The sequence below is a fragment of the Lynx rufus genome, unplaced genomic scaffold (assembly GCF_022079265.1).
Source record: "Lynx rufus isolate CCGP_SWC_20201006 ecotype Redwood Valley unplaced genomic scaffold, mLynRuf1.p SCAF_3, whole genome shotgun sequence".
NCBI lineage: Eukaryota > Metazoa > Chordata > Mammalia > Carnivora > Felidae > Lynx > Lynx rufus.
The window spans coordinates 53,378,531-53,396,514 of NW_025814845.1; positions in this window are offsets into that span (position 1 = coordinate 53,378,531).

Genomic DNA, 17,984 nt, shown 5'->3' on the forward strand with positions numbered 1-17,984 from the left:
GTCAGAATAGGTAAAATTAACAACACAGGGAACAATAGATGTTGATGAGGATGCAGAGAAGGGGATTCCTCTTACAATGTTGGTGGGAATGCAAACTGGTGCAGCCACTCTGGAAACAGTATGGAGGTTCTTGAAAAAGTTTAAAACAAAGCTAACCTATAATCCAGCAATTTCACTACTAGGCATTTACCCAAAGACTAGAAAAATACAGATTTGAAGGAGTACATGCACCTCGATGTTCATAGCAGCATTATCAACAATAGTCAAACTATGCAAAGAGCCAAAATGTTCATTGACTGATGGATGGATAAAGAAGATGTGGTATACACACACACACACACACACACACACACACACACACACACAACCACACACATTCCACACAATGGAATATTATTCTGCCATCAAAAAGAGTGAAATCTTGCCTTTTGCATTGATGTGGATAGTGTTAGAGGGTATTATGCTAAGTGAAATAAGTCAGTCAGAGAGAGATAAATACCATATGATTTCACTCATATGTGGAATTAAGAAATGAAACATGTGAACGTATAGTAAAGGCGAGAGAGAGAGAGAGAGAGAACCCATAAGAGACTTTTAAAGATAAAGAACAAACAGGGTTGATGGAGGGAGGTGCATGAGGGATGGGCTAGAAGGGCGATGGGTATTAAGGAGGGTACTTATAGTGAGCACTGGGGATTGTATGTAAGTGATAAATCACTGAATTCTACTCCTAAAACCAATATTGCTCTGTATGTTAACTAGATAGAATTAACTTTTTTAAAACATTTACTCGTTTTTGAGAGATAGTGACAGACAGAGCATGGACGGGGGAGAGGCAGACAGAGAGGGGGACAGAATCTGAAGCAGGCTCCAGGCTCTGAGCTGTCAACACAGAGTCCCACGTGGGACTCAAACCCATGAACCATAAGATCATGACCTGCGCTGAAGTCGGATGCTTAACCAACTGAGCCACCCGGGCTCCCCTTAACTAAATAGAATTTAAATAAAAATTTGAAAAGAAAATCTTGTAAATGATGAGGATTTACTTGCTGATCAAAATAAAACAATAGGCAAAATGGCCACCTTAACTAACCTTCATCCTTCTCCATGATCAATGAGTACAGAAGTTACAAAATGATTGAGTCCTTGGCCTAAGCTTTCCTTCTGTGTATACTCATTCTAGAAAAAAAAAATCCTACATAAGCACCTATTTTTTTTCAGTGTTTATCTTGACCATTAGAACTTAGGCAGAGTTGATATTATACCACTATCATTATCCAAAACACTGAAAACAAATATGAGATTGGCATATCTGTGTGACAAAAAGCTAAGACACCTGTTGTTCCTTATTTGTGACCACTGAGCTTTTTGTTTTCCTTCTGAATCACACACTTATTTCTTCTGGGTGGAGTTTGAGGGTCTGTTTCATAAATGACAAGTTTTCAACACTAATCGTGAGAAAACAGGTGGCAGTGTGACTGTTTTTTTTAATTATTATAATTAACAGACTTTATTTTTTAGAAGTTTTGCACTTACAAAAACATTGAGGGGTGCCTGGGTGGCTCAGTCGGTTGAGTGTCTGACTTCGGCTCAGGTCATGATCTTGTAGTCAGTGAGCTTGAGTCCCACATCAGGCTCTGTGCTGACAACTCAGAGCCCGGAGTCTGCTTTGGATTCTGTCTCCCTCTCTTTCTGTTCCTCCCCCACTCACGCTCTGTTCTCTCTGTCTCTCAGAAATGAATAAACATTAAAAAAAATTGTGCAGATTGTACAGAGAGGTCTGATACAACTCTTCTCCCCTGTATAGTTTCCCCTATTTATGAACATCTTCCATTAATGTGGTATGTTTATCAGAATTCATGAACCAATATTGATACATTAGTATTAAATAAGTCCATAGTTTACATTAAGGTTTACTTTTTGTATTATAAATTTTGATGAGTTTTGACAAATGCATAATGTCACATGCCCACCATTACGGTATCATTTGGAATAGTTTCAAACCCCTAAAACCTCTTGTGCTCTACTTAACAATTCTGTGTCCCCTCCCCTGAACTTCAGACAACATTGACCTTTTTACTCTGTCTGTAATATTGCCTTTTCCAGAATATCATGTAGTTGGAGTTAAACAGTTATGTAGCCTTTTCAAACTGGCTTCTTTGACTTAGCAATATACATTCAAGGTTCTTCCATGTCTTTGGTGACTTGACAGCTAATTTCCTTTTATTGTTCAGTATTATCCAATTGTCTGAATGTTACCATAGTTTGTTTATATCCTCACATATTGAAGGACATCTTGGCTGCTTCCAATTTTGCTATTATGAACAAAGCTGCTATTAATTAACATTTATGTGCAAGTTTTTGTGTGGACATAAGTATTTACCTCATTTGGTTAAATACTTAGAAGTTCAGTTGGTGGATCATATGGTAAAACTACATTTGTAAGAAACTAGCTTTGTAAGAAACTTTCAGTATAGCTGTACTATTTTGTATTCCCACCAGCAATGAATGAAAATTACCATTGATCCACATTGTCACCAACATCCAGTGTTCTCAGTTTAGGACATTGTGTGCTATAGTGTCACAGACTTCAATTATCTCTAACATCCTTGTTTTATCTCCACTGTTGTCTTTCCCTCACCTCATTTATGAGACAGGAAGGCCAGAGGGACTTTAGTTGAGTATTTCCCTTCTTCCAGGTTAGATAAGTCTCTGATAATATCTTTTTCCATAGTGAGTAAGACTTTGTGGTGGAGAACACTCTACGTTTATCTTTAAATGGTTATTTCCCCCCCTCCCTCTGCCTGAAGCTCAAGGGTATTTTTCTCCATTTATTTGCCATGATAAGCTAGTGAGACTCCCAGAAATAAACCCCTCCAAAGCATGGAGCCTTTCTAAGATGGAGCTCCCAGGAGTTTTTAAATTTTTTTTTTCAACGTTTATTTATTTTCGGGACAGAGAGAGACAGAGCATGAACGGGGGAGGGGCAGAGAGAGAGGGAGACACAGAATCGGAAACAGGCTCCAGGCTCTGAGCCATCAGCCCAGAGCCTGACGCGGGGCTCGAACTCCCGGACCGCGAGATCGTGACCTGGCTGAAGTCGGACGCTTAACCGACTGCGCCACCCAGGCGCCCCATTTAAATCTTAAACTAATCCACAGTCAGTCTCCAGCATTACATCAGTTACCATGTAATTTTTCCTATCAGTTACAGGTTCCAGTGGCTTCTACTCTCATTTGCTCTCATTCTATGCATGTTGTCTCTCCAGTTTTGGGAGGTGCAGTCTTCCCTGTGACCTCCTTTCTCTAATAAATCTAAGAACAATTGTTGATTTCCAGTTCAGTTTTTGTCATTGTTGCAAGGATGAAGGACGGTGTGACTGATGCTCTTTCTATGTCAAAGCTGAAACCAGGGATATGACTGCTTTAATACATTGATGTAGCCTCACTTTTTCATATTCCTCAAGTCTAAAAAAAGTGATTACAATAATCTCTCACTCATGAAAAGTTCCCGGGAATCAACACAAAAGAAAGACATAAGCACTAACTTCTTAGTAGCATTTATTTGAGCATACGGGTACTTTGAAATGCTGGATACTTGAATGTCAGGAATTTTAAAATAATTTGCATCTTTGTTTAATCTTAGTAAAAGAAAATCTTGAATTCATATTTTGTCAATATCAAATTTATTAGTTTATCTTTTTATTGTCACTCCCATCAGATATATTCTTGCTATCCAACTATTAGTTAGCTTTAATGCTAAAAACAGGAGTTCTCAGCCTATAAATTACATTGTTAATTCCAAATTAGATTTATCCAATTAACAACCTCGTACATTTTTTTAAATGTTTATTTATTTATTTTGAGAGAGAGAAAGAGAGAGAGGAGAGAGAGTGCATGAGCAGAGGAGAGGCAGAGAGAGAAGGGGGCAGAGAGAGAATCCCAAGCGGGCTCCACATTCACCACAGAGTCCGTCATGGGGCTCACAACTGCGAGACCATGACCTGAGCTGAAATCAGGAGTTGGCCGCCCAACTGACTGAGCAACCCAAGTGCCCCAACAACCTTGTTCATTTAAAAAATAATAAACTAGTTCCATCCACGTTGCTACAAAAGGCCATAATTCATTTTTTCTCTTAGAGTGAAATAAGCCATACAGAGAAAGACAGATACCATATGGTTTCACTCTTACGTGGATCCTGAGAAACTTAAGAGGAACCCATGGGGGAGGGGAAGGAGAAAAAAAAAAAAAAAAAAAAAGGACGTTAGAGTGGGAGAGAGCCAAAGCATAAGAGACTGTTAAAAACTGAGAACAAACTGAGGGTTGATGGGGAGTGGGAGGGAGGGGCAGGTGGGTGATGGGTATTGAGGAGGGCACCTTTTGGGATGAGCACTGGGTGTTGTATGGAAACCAATTTGTCAATAAACTTCATATAAAAAAAATAATAAAAAATAATAAACTACATGTAAAATAGACTATAATTCAAATTCTTTTACTACCTGTGCCATCATCACATAATTAGTATTGTATTACTGTATCTTTTTTTTTTGAAATTTTATTTATTTTGATAGACAGAGAGAGACAGAGCACAAGTGGGGGAGGAGCAGAGAAGAAGGAGACACAGAATCCAAGGCAGGCTCCAGACTTCAGGCTCCCAGCTGTCAGCACAGAGCCCGATGCGGGGCTCGAACTCACAAACTGCGAGATCGAAGTTGGATGCTCAACCGACTGAGCCACCCAGGCGCCCCTGTATTACTATATCTTTAAAAATGGTACTGACAATTTTGTAAGGACTTTTGAAAATCCTCATATTATGACCTAATTTTTTGTGAATCCCTTTATTTTGTGGGAATTTCTTTCTCTTGAATTCAAGCAAGTATCATCTGGTGGGAAAATTGTGAAATCCTATTTTCCTCTTATTGTTTTCATTCCTTTCCTCCTCAATGGGTCTAATTCTCGAAAATGATACCGATATGTAGGTTTAAGTTGTTTCATTTTACCCCTTCCTGAACTCTCTACTCCAAATCCTTTGCAAATTAGAAAACATTTTGGAAAACTATTAATAGTATATGTATTTTGTAGTAAGTCAACTTTGTTACTGGTACCATGTTAACCTATGTATAGCAATTGGGCTCTTTCCTTACTCATGCATCTGTGGCAACAACAATGACAGGAGGAATAAGAAATCGTGAAATATACAGAATACCTACTATATGCCATTCAGTTTATGTATAGTTATTTGTGATCATCGCATTTAGCATATAGATTATGTCTTGGAATTATATTCTGAGACTTGGTCAGCAGGTGGATACTGGAATGATGATACTGTGATACTGGATTCTAGCTATAAGAAGAAACTTCAGGGTAAAGAGAAGGAGAATATGGGCTAATCATAAACCCTTTCAAGAAAGTATATTCTTCATTTTAAACTTATTTAGATTTGAATTAGATATCTTGATAAAGTAAATGATAATAATGACACATCAGATAGACAGAAGGTGCTAGGACAGTGGAATTGGGAGAGCATGGTGTAATAGGTAATATACATGTGGGTATCAGGAGTCAGGAATTGGAGAATGGGAGAGTTGGTGGTATTCTAAGAGTCAGGCAGTAATCAATAGCCGCCAGACAGGTTAAGAAAGAGCTAAGGAGGTTGGTGAGATGTTACTACCTGGAGCTCAGAAGCAGGACTAATTTCCAGAGTGACAAAAAAAAAGCAAGTCTAATTTCTATATGAGAGGAAATTAGATGAAGATTCTGATATGTGAAAAAAATGAGAAATCTGGGACATAAGGCAGGTGTTTGGTCATAAGAAAAAGTCACTTGATTTGTTAAGCTCCTAAATCATAGCTAAATAATGATGATAATATCTAATGTTTCACAAGGCTTAATGCATCTCAAAACTATGCTAAGTACTTTACATAGATTATCTCATTTCATCCTTACAATAACCTTATGAATTAGTACTATTTCCTCATTTTAAGGCCAAAAAAGAAACAGAAAGAAAGAAAGAAAGAAAGAAAGAAAGAAAGAAAGAAAGAAAGAAAAAAGAAAGGAAGGAAGGAAGGAAGAAAGAAAAAGAGAGAAAGCCAGTGAGGTTAGTCAAGTTGCACAAATTTATAGCCACTAAGTGGCTGACTTGGGTTTTGAACCTAAACCGACTAATCCAAGAACTCATTTATAAACCCCTGTGCCAAAGGACTATAGCAACTGAGTACCCCCAATCTCCCTCACTATCCTTAGCTTTGTCCCTCCACTTCCCACTTCCCCCTTATTCCTGGCAGGATTGGCCTCAGGGAGTTAGAAGATGTCACAGCTATGGAAACCAGAAAGATTTAGGCCAGGTTGCGCCTGGGTGGCTCAGTTGGTTCAGTGACTGACTTCAGCTTAGGTCATGATGTTTATGAGTTCGAGCCCCACGAGCCCCACATCAGACTCTGTCCTGACAGCTCAGAGCCTGGAGCCCGCTTTGGATTCTGTGTCTCCCTCTCTCTCTCCCCCTCCCCCACTCACACTCTGTCTCTCTCTCTCTTTCAAAAATAAACAAAACATTTTGTATTCTTAGGGGACTTCTATCAGATTCTTGTTGCTGGATTTCTGTGCTGATACATAAGAAATCCTTTTGTGGGGTGGGAGGATATTGCTTTTCAGATTTCTCCCAATTGCTTAGTTTAGTCCAATAATTCTCAAGCCTGGTAGCACCTGGTAACATTTAAAGACATTGACTTGCTGCATCATGTTCTCTCTCCTTTTCTTCACTAGTTCTCTCTCTGATGAGATCACCTAGTTAGAATTCAGTCAGTTCTGAAATGGGCAAGATATAGCATCAGAATCATTCTCACCTACCAAGAGGGTTTTGCTTCCATGTGCAGAGACTTGGGTATAATACTTATTTTTGAATTGTCCCTCAGGAATCTTTCTTAGTCAACAATACCAGAGGACTGGTACTCAAGGGGCAAGTACTAAAGATCTAAAGTCACAGAAATAGCTTATACTTATGCTTGTCCAGGCAGCTGTGGATTTCTGTTCTGTTCTGCACTCTGCGGTCAGCCCACTTTCTACTACTTCAGCCACTTCTTAGGAAAAGATTCCATCTTGAATCTCAACCCATTCTCTACTTCCTCAATTTCTGATAAGTTTTGTAGTTAGACTCTTGAATGGTCAGGGACAGAGCAGAAGGAAGAAAAATGGTGGTAGATTTATAATTTATTTATAAGAAAGTATTCCCCTCTCTACCTGTTATAGGTTTGATTGTGTCACCCAAAATAGATATTAAAGTTCTAACTCCTAGTACTTCAGAATGTGACCTTAGGGTCATTACAAATGCAACGAGTCAAGATATTTTACTGTAGTGAGGAGGGGGCCCTCAATCCAATATGAAAATGTCCTTATAAGAATAAAATGATAAAGATAAGAGGGAAGGACTCCATGTGAAGACAAAAGTGGAGACTGGAATTATGGACTACAAGCCAAAGAACACGAAGTCTTGATGGATGTCACCAGAAGGTAGGAAGAAGCAAGAAAGATTTTTCCCACAGTTTCAAAGGAAGCATGACCTGTTGACATCTTGATTTTGGACTTCTGACCTCCAGAACTGGGAGAGAATAAATTTCTGTTCCAGTTTATAGTCCTTTGCTATGGCAGCCCGAGGTAACTAATGTACTGCCATTGCTAGTTGCCGGTAGAGTCTTGTCCTCTACTCCAATGATCTTAGAATTGACCATGTAACTTGCTTTGTCCACTTGAATGTGAGCAGACATAACATAAGCTATGTCTGAACAAAAGCCTGGAATATCTGTATGTGTTTTGGACGTCACTCTTGCTCTAATCCTTTACTATAAGAACATAATATACTGGATAGTACTTCTTCTTTCACCTTCATTCCCCCAATGAGAAGACATGTGAAATTTAGCAGAGCACAGCTATGCCATAATTGAGTTGCCACCCTCAAGCAGCATGAGCAAGAAATTACTTTTTCTCATTGTAAGTATTGATGTTTTGCAGTTGTCTGTTCTTTAAAAAAAATGCCAACTAAAAAAGGAATCCTGAAAATAAAGTTAATTTTTTCCAAATGATCCCATCTGATTAAATAAATAATAGTCACATCAACATAGGTCATGTATGTGATGTAGATAAAGGGAAGAACACTGCATGTTAGTAAAATACAGAAGGCACTAATCTAGTAGTTACGTGTGTTTACACAGATTTGAGAAAGAAAATGTACTTCTATAATACATTGAAATTTCTTCTTTTAGCTAAGAAATGTAAGGCATATGTACTTAGAAGTGGGAAGCTATAAAAGGCTATGAAAGTTCAGGACTGATATTTTGAAGATTGGGCAACAGCAATTAATCCAATACTTACAGCTAAAAACATGGGAATATCAAGGTCAGATTAATATTTCAAAAAAAAGCATTTACTCAGGCAGTAACAGGGAGAATGTTCTTTCTCAATTGTAATCATGTAATGTCAAAAAGAATCCCCAAAACCAGAAACAAATCTGGACTTAGTAAGAAGGGACTTTATTTGAAAGAATTATTGTAAGGAGTTAGGAAGTCTGGCGGGGGCAGGGGAGGTACTATTGCAATAGGGAGAACATTCTGACCATGAGATTAGTAAGCATTTTAAGAGTTAAGTAGGGTAAATACTGTATGATGTTATATGTGGAATTGAAAAGTTGAACTCATTGAAGCAGAAAATAGAATAGTGGTTACGTTGGGGTGGGGGGAGGGCTGGAAGGTAGGGGCCAATGGGGAGATGTTTGTCAAAGGATACAAGCTTCCAGTTTTCAAAATGAATGAATTCTGGGATCTAATGTATAGGATGGTGACTATAGTAAATAGTACTGTATTGTATATTTGAAATTCGCTGAAAGAGGAGATCTTCAGTATTCTCACCATACACACACCAAAGGAGGGATAACTATGTGAGGTGATAGAAGCGTCAATTAGCTTGATTGTGGTAATCATTTCACAGTGTTTCTTTATATCACATCATCACATTGCACTCCTTAAATATATAAAATTTGCATTTGTCAGTTATGCCTCAGTAAAGCTGAGAATGGGGGGAGGAGTCATACAACAGGGTTTTTCTTTCACACAAAAAATCAAGGAGGCTGGAAAGAGTCATGCTTGGTGATGTGGGGTGAGAGGGTGGGAATAGAAGATCAGAGAATGTTTAGCCTGAGGCCAGCCTATCTATTCTCAGAGTGAGCTCTTGTTAGTTGATTCAGATTGAGGGTAGAAGAAAGTTCAGAGTCCTGGGGGATGGAGGGAATCTTAACCAAAGTCTAGTTAGCAACTATTTTGTTCCTACTGATTAGCTGGACAACCAGTTCAGCTGATCATTTACATGGCAAAGAATAGGAAACTGGAGAGTCTGTGTCTGGCCCTGCCCTTAAACAAGAGGGCATCTTTGCATTTTATCTTAGTCCTATGGGAAAGAGTGTCTCTTTGCAATAAGCCCTTCTCCAAGACACAAAACTGTGAGGAGATTCCTTCAGCCTCCCCTCTTTTCCAGAAACTTGGGGTTTAGGTACAGTTCAATATTGTCAGCAATGTCACAAAATTGTAAATACACTGACATAAGGAATGAAATGTAGTTATCTGTTCAAAAGTTCATGGAGCCCTCCATAGAATACCATACAACACAGGATATTGAATGAGAACAGGCCAGATCCTGGGGCTATGCTTACTATGAACTGAACGATGCAAGGTAATTATTTTCACTAATATTTCTTAGTATAAAATACAATAACACTTATCTCCCCTACTAATGGAAAGGAGCAATTATTATTAAAATTTTTGTAAGCTGAAAAGCATCACACATGTTATTTTAATATGAGTAACATACACATTAACTGAACAAACGAGTGTGGGGAGTATGAGGGGTTGGGAAGAGCTCCATGTTCTCTCTTTCCTAGTTAGAACATACTGCCTTCTCTGCCCTATGCTTGCTTCCACATCTTGCTCAAGTAGAAAACAAATTAAATTTAACCTGTCAAAGATAGTAACTTTGAATTCTCTGCTGTCCAGTATTTATCAAAAGCCTGGGTGTGATAAGCAATATTTATGGAAAGTTGTTTGAAGGGAGTGGATTCTATCTGTTCCTTTGGAGATTTAAAATGTTACCCCTGGATTAAGCCAGGCCACCAAAGAGCTATGCACTTAGACTGAATTATTTTAGACTGAATGCTTTATTAGCTAACAGGAAAAATTGTCATGTGTCTGAGTTTGTGTCTTCCTGTGTAAAATCATAGAATCTTTCAATTACTCAAGTCTTAATTTGCATCTTTTTGTAGGCTTCATGATTTTTTTTTTCACAAAGTCTTACATTATTCCAGCAGTATGGGTAGGCGTATTTCACCTTTGTTGTTCTTGCCATTATTGTCCTTTTGTGAATAGCTACTTTAATTCATTATCTCTTCTAATAGGTGGTTCCATGATTATTTACAAGTTCTTGCACTGACAGTTGCATGTCAAAGTCAGACTTTCATCTTGGAAGGTAGAAAGTTGATGGTGGTTACTGAGCAGTCACCAGTGCGTATTCTCCTTGCCCTTCTTCTATTTACTTCCTCACTATCATATTTGGCCAATCTTAAACAAGTTGGCACCAAATGTTATACGGATTTCCCCCACATTTACATTTTAATTTAAAAAGGCCTACAGAGTCACCGTATAAAAAATTAGAAACCAAAAATATTTTAATAGATGAAATAAAATAATCAAAAAATAATCTTAGAAATAATCTCCTATTAATTAAATCGTATACTTTTGTGATATATTGTAGAAAAAGAAGGCATATGAATAAATATGAAAATTTTAAACTTTGAGGTTTTTGTTTGTTTGATTTTGTTTTTTGAGAGAAAAAGAGAGAGAAGGGGAGGGACAGAGTTAGAGGGAGAGAGAGAATATTAAGCAGGCTCCATGCCCAGCACAGAGCCTGATGCAGGACTCAATCTCATGACCATGAGATCGTGACTTGAGCTGAAATCAAGAGTCAGATGCTTAACCGACTGAGCCACCCAGGCACCCTAAACTTTGAGTATTTAGGATCTTACTTAAGTCTCACTATTTGAGAGCTTTTTGAACAAAATTGATGCAGTGTCACTATAAAAAGAAAAGGTCATTGGTTAATTAATTATATAAATACCAGCTCTTTGAGTGTAAAATACCAGCTCTTTGAGTGTAAAAGCTGTATCTTTTCATTATTTGAATTATTTTTTTTATTCATGTAGTACATTTCTATATGAAGAAGTAGAGAGAGTGCCTGGCTGGCTCAGTCAGTAAAGCATGTGACTCTTGATCTCAGGGTCAAGAGTTCAAGCCCCATATTGGGCATGGGGCCTGAAAGAAAGAAAGAAAGAAAGAAAGAAAGAAAGAAAGAAAGAAAGAGGAAGAAAGGAAGAAAGAAGAATTTACTGTTGAAAACTTTGTGCCACCTGATCAACTCCAGAATTTTCTGAGCCTTTAGGCCATGCTAATTTTAAAGAAAAAATTATTCATGAAACTTGCTAAAGACTGTAAGGCAGACACAGATTTTATTCAGGACTATTGCAATGGGTATGGAGATTACTGCACTAGGGTTTTGCAGTAAGGGAGACAGATTGGGCCCAGCTCCCAATACAGCAAGGAAAGACGGGGATTTAAAAGGAGCACTATGGGAGAGGGGGTCAATAGATGGAAAATTACTAAGAGGGTAGAATGCAATTCTTTGCTAAAATGACCAAAGAAAATTCTGGCTGAAGGTAACCAGCACGATCAGATGTTACCTTGGTAGATAGACGGTGATAGATTGGTCAGATATTGAGAATGATCAGATACTGAGGGTGGGGGTTTCTTACTAAATTGACTTAGCAGGATTCCTGCCAAGACTAGATGCCACAAGCACTGAGATGAAGCCCAAGACCAGGCCTCGTTGAGCAGAGGGCTCAGAGGAGCCTGACTGAAGTTTGGTCAAGGAGAGTCTTTGTTACCGGCAGTACAGGATCATTCTGCTCTCACATACCAGTAACTGCAACTAGATTGACTAGGCAACATTATTTCATTTTTGAATTTCTAGCTGGGGGCACAATAAAAAACAAAAATGATCAGAAAATTTAAAGGTAGTCAATTCTATTAGTTTTCTGTTGTTTTTTGAAGTTCTGTTGACAGGGAATGAATCTAAGGTTCATTTGTGGATGCAATTCAAAAGATTATTTAAAAGCTAATTCAAGAAACCATTTCTGAGCATCAACTAAGTACCAGACATCATATTAGTCACTGGACACACATAGTGTGATCAGAGGTAGATACTACCTTCAAGAAACTCACCCTATGATAACACTAGCAGAAAGTGTCATTTATCATAATGGCAAAGTACAAAGGAGTACAGAGAAGAAGAGTAAATGTCTTCACTCTCCTCATCCTTGATCAGTTACACATAAAGATTTTCATCAGCAATGCCTAGTTTTTTTATTTTATTTTTATTTTTATTTTTCCCAACGTTTATTTATTTTTGGGACAGAGAGAGACAGAGCATGAACAGGGGAGGGGCAGAGAGAGATGGAGACACAGAATCGGAAACAGGCTCCAGGCTCTGAGACATCAGCCCAGAGCCTGACGCGGGGCTCGAACTCACAGACCGCAAGATCGTTACCTGGCTGAAGTCGGACACTTAACCGACTGCGCCACCCAGGCGCCCCAGCAATGCCTAGTTTTTGAGACGAACTTGCTAGAACTTGGTAGAGGATAAGAGGGTTTTGATTGTTTTCTCATTTCAGGGTATTCCTCATATCAAAAAGGAGATATGAGGCTCAGAATGGAATCATTTGTACTAAACACCACCTCAGCAAACTAAGACTTACTACCTCAGCTAATTGTACTTTCAACCCTGCCCCCTCCCTGGAATGTAACTCTAACCAGTCAACCTGGAATTACCTTGTTAGCACTGGAATTATCACTTGTTAGTGAGGTTACCCACTCCATAGGCCCTCCATTCCTCTTAGGAAGGCAACCTTGCCTGAAACAATACATTATTTGCAAATAGTTTCCTTTTTCTGCCCCTTTTCCACCTTTAAAAAAAAGAGGGAGAAGAACAGATACAAGATGTCTAATGACTTAGTACTAAAAAAATAGTGATGTATATATATTGAAATAAATTTTCTTCAGGATATTCTTGAGTGACAAAAATGACAAAAACTGGGGGAAACAATTCATACAATGTGTTCTCCTTATTGTAAAATAAACAAAAACATTATATGTTTCTTAATATATGTATGTGTCTGAGTATATATATACATACAAGTAAATATTTGCAAATTGATCTCTAAAGGCCCTCTGAAAAAAGATACAAAATTGAGTGGCATCAAAAACTGGCTTTGCTTTATCTAATTGTTTGGATTTATATAATGTGATGGTATAGATTTGAATGTGGGGGTGTATGTTAGTGTATTTCCTGGGAAATTAAGAAGAACTTGTAGAGAAGATGGAATAAAATTACTCAGCAGAAGAAAAGAGAATAGATAAAAAGATGACTGGATAGAAGGACACTAGAGAAAAAATTTTTATATTTTGGTTGTATATATTTGGTTACGGCTTTCTGAACAAAGAAATCTTGGACGTAGGTCAACAAACAAGGTTTGGAAGTTAAAAGATGGCTGAATAGATAGTGAGAACTGAGATTAACTCTCCCTTGGATTTATGTGTTTACATTTCAAAGTGGAATAGAATCAAAATCTGGAATGGGGAAACTTTCCTGGGTTTGCAAACTGTAGGACTTTGGGTCTTTTACATTCCAAAGGATAAGCACCTTGAAACCCTCTTCTTCCTTTCCCAGTTATAATTTGTTTAGACTGGGGAGACTAAACTTCTTTTCATCTCTCAGGACCAGAGAAGGTTGACATGTATATAAGCCCCCAAATGCTTACTTTTTGTGGGTTCTTCTCCTGTAGTGCAAAAATTGCCTTTGCATTTGCAGTCTATCTTGCTCATGTCACATTGCTTCAGGAGAAGGGCAGAAAGAAGGGGCAAAGGGAGAATAGGAAGATTATCACCATAATTAATAGTACCTCTGATCTCTGTTATAGGAATTTCACATTTACTTTCAGATTATATAAACAAATATAGGTATTAAAAATTTATAACAGCACCAATATTCATTCCACTGAGAGTACAACTTTTGTGGCAAGGTTGAAGTGGCTGTCTCCCAGCTGGTTTTTAATATCCCATCATTTTTCTTACACAGATGGAAAGACCTTATTTTCACTTGATTCATTTCACATGTACTTATTAAGGGCATAGTGGGCACCCAAAAATAAGCCTAAATCCCCACAATCTGTTGGGATGAGGAAGACAATAGACAAATAAACCAGTAAACATTCAGAAAGTCAAATAGTGATTAGCATTAATTTTTAAACTGAGGAAGGATAGTTGGGTGTAGGGTGAGGAGTTTGTTTTAAATATGGTGGTCAGGTCCTTTTGGAGGAGGTAGCATTTGAACAGAGATCTGAATGAGTTGAGTGAACCAAAAAGGTATTTTGGGGGAGAGCACTCCAGAAAAGAGGTCACAGCTAGTGTAAATGTGCCAAGTCAAGGACGTGCCAAGTATGTCTTAGGGAATAGTGAGGTTAGTATGGATGTAGGAGAAAAAGGGACAAGGAGGAAGTGAGGTAAGAGAGACAGGGAGCCAGATGGAAGGTTTTGCAGCCCACTTCAACTTCTTGGGCTATTCTGGGAGAACTCATCACAGGGATCTGACAGAAGACTGAGAGATCTGAAATCCATTTTATTTTATTTTATTTTATTTTATTTCATTTCATTTCATTTCATTTCATTTTTTTACAAATTTTTAAAATTTTGTTTTTAATGTTTATTCATTTTTGAGAGACAGAGAGAGACAGATTGTGAGCAGGGGAGGGGTAGAGAGAGAGCGACACAGAATCTGAAGCAGGCTCCAGGCTCTGAGATGTCAGCACAGAGCCAGACGTGGGTTTCAAACCCATGAACTGTGAGATCATGACCTGAGCTGAAGTCGGACACTTAACTGACTGAGCCACCCAGGTGCCCCCTGTGAAATTTTTCTGTAAACCTAGGAATTCTCTTTAAAACTTGTCTATTAAACAAACAAAAAGTAGCTTTGTAGAGATTCAATCACAAGTGATAAATTTTTTGTATTATTTAAATTTATTATCAGTTACTATGGGTGATTTACATATGTTTTTGAAAGTCAGTGTATTTTCCAAATGCAATAATAATATTAAATATCTGTGCTCTCAAAATAGAGATTAACATTGCCAAATTTTGTTTTTTTTAATTTAATTTTAATTTTTATTTTTTTAAATTTACATCCAAATTAGTTAGTATATAGTGAAGCAATGATTTCAGTAGATTCCTTAATGCCCCTTACCCATTTAGCCCATCCCCCTCCCACAACCCCTCTAGCAACCCTCAGTTTGTTCCCCATATTTATGAGTCTCTTTTGTTTAGTCCCCCTCCCTGTTTTTATATTATTTTTGTTTCCCTTCCCTTATGTTCATCTGTTTTGTCTCTTAAAGTCCTCATATGAGTGAAGTCATATGATTTTTGTCTTTCTCTGACTAATTTCACTTAGCATAATACCCTCCAGTTCCATCCATGTAGTTGCAAATGGCAAGATTTCATTCTTTTTTGATTGCCGAGTAATACTCCATTGTGTGTGTATATGTATGTGTGTATATGTGTGTGTGTGTGTGTGTGTGTGTGTGTGTGTGTGTGTGTGTGTATATATAAATAAATATATTTGGGCTCTTTCCATACTTTGGCTATTGTCAATAGTGCTGCAATAAACATTGGGGTTCATGTGCCCCTTCAAAACAGCATACCTGTATTCCTTGGATAAATACCTAGTAGTGCAATTGCTGGGTCATAGGGTAGTTCTATTTTTAATTTTTTTGAGGAACCTCCATGCTGTTTTCCAGAGTGGCTGCACCAGCTTGCATTCCCACCAACAATGCAAAAGAGATCCTCTTTCTCTGCATCCTCGCCAACATCTGTTGTTGCCTGAGTTATTAATGTTAGCCATTCTGACAGGTGTGAGGTGGTATCTCATTGTGGTTTTGATTTGTATTTCCCTGATGATGAATGATGTGGAGCATTTTTTCATGTGTTGCTTGGCCATCTGGATGTCTTCTTTGGAGAAGTGTCTATTCATGTTTTTTGCCCATTTCCTCACTGGATTATTTGTTTTTTGGGTGTTGAGTTTGATAAGTTCTTTATAGATTTTGGATACTAACGCTTTATCTGATATGTCATTTGCAAATATCTTCTCCCATTCTGTCGGTTGTCTTTTAGTTTGCTGATCGTTTCCTTCGCTGTGCAGAAGCTTTTTAATTTGATGAGGTCCCAGCAGTTGATTTTTGCTTTTGTTTCCCTTGCCTCTGGAGACATCTTGAGTAAGAAGTTGCTGCGGGCAAGATCAAAGAGGTTTTTGCCTGCTTTCTCCTCGAGGATTTTGATGGCTTCCTGACTTACATTGAGGTCTTTCATCCACTTTGAGTTTGTTTTTGTGTATGGTGTAAGAAAGTGGTCCAGGTTCATTCTTCTGCATGTCGCTGTCCACTTTTCCCAGCACCATTTGCTGAAGAGACTGTCTTTATTCCATTGGATATTCTTTCTGGTTTTGTCAAAGATTAGTTGCCCATACGTTTTTGGGTCCATTTCTGGGGTCGCTATTCTATTCCATTGATCTGAGTGTCTGTTCTTGTGCCAGTACCATACTGTCTTGATGATTACAGCTTTGTAGTATAGCTTGAAGTCTGGGATTGTGATGCCTCCTGCTTTGGTTTTCTTTTTCAAGCTTGCTTTGGCTATTCGGGGTCTTTTCTGGTTCCATAGAAATTTTAGGATTGTTTGTTCTAGCTCTGTGAAGAATGCTCGTGTTACTTTGATAGGGATCACGTTGAATATGTAGATTGCTTTGGGTAGTATCGACATTTTAACAATATTTGTTCTTCCTGTCCAGGAGCATGGAATCTTTTTCCATTTCTTTGTGTCTTCTTCAATTTCTTTCATCAGCTTTCTATAGTTTTCAGTGTATAGATTTTTCACCTCTTTGGTTAGATTTATTCCTAGGTATTTTATGGGTTTTGGTGCAACTGTAAATGGGATTGCTTCCTTGATTTCTCTTTCTGTCACTTCATTGTTGGTGTATAGGAATGCAACCAATTTCTGTGCATTGATTTTATATCCTGCAACTTTGCTGAATTCATGAATCAGTTCTAGCAGTTTTTGGTGGAATCTTTTGGGTTTTCCATATAAAGTATCATGTCATCTGCGAAGAGTGAAAGTTTGACCTCCTCCTGGCCAACTTGGATGCCTTTTATTTCTTTGTGTTGTCTGATTGCAGAGGCTAAGACTTCCAATACCATGTTGAATAACAGTGGCGAGAGTGGACATCCCTGTCTTGTTCCTGACCTTAGGGGGAAAGCTCTCAGTTTTTCCCCATTGAGGATGAGATTAGTGTTGGGTTGTTCATATATGGCTTTTATGATCTCGAGGTATGCTCCTTCTATCCCTACTATCTTGAGGGTTTTTATCAAGAAAGGAGGCTGTCTTTTGTCAAATGCTTTCTCTGAATCTACTGAGAGGGTCATATGGTTCTTGTTCTTTCTTTTATTGATGTGATGAATCACGTTGATTGTTTTGTGGATATTGAACCAGCCCTGCATCCCAGGTATAAATCCCACTTGGTTGTGGTGAATAATTTTTTTAATGTATTGTTGGAGCTGGTTGGCTAATATCTTGTTGAGGATTTTTGCATCCATGTTCATCAGGGAAATTGGTCTATATGTCTCCTTTTAAGTGGGGTCTCTGTCTGGTTTTGGAATCAGGCTAATGCTGGCTTCATAGAAAGAGTTTGGAAGTCTTCCTTCCATTTCTATTTTTTGGAACAGTTTCAAGAGAATAGATGTTAACTCTTCCTTAAATGTTTGGTAGAATTCCCCTGGAAAGCCATCTGTCCCTGGACTCT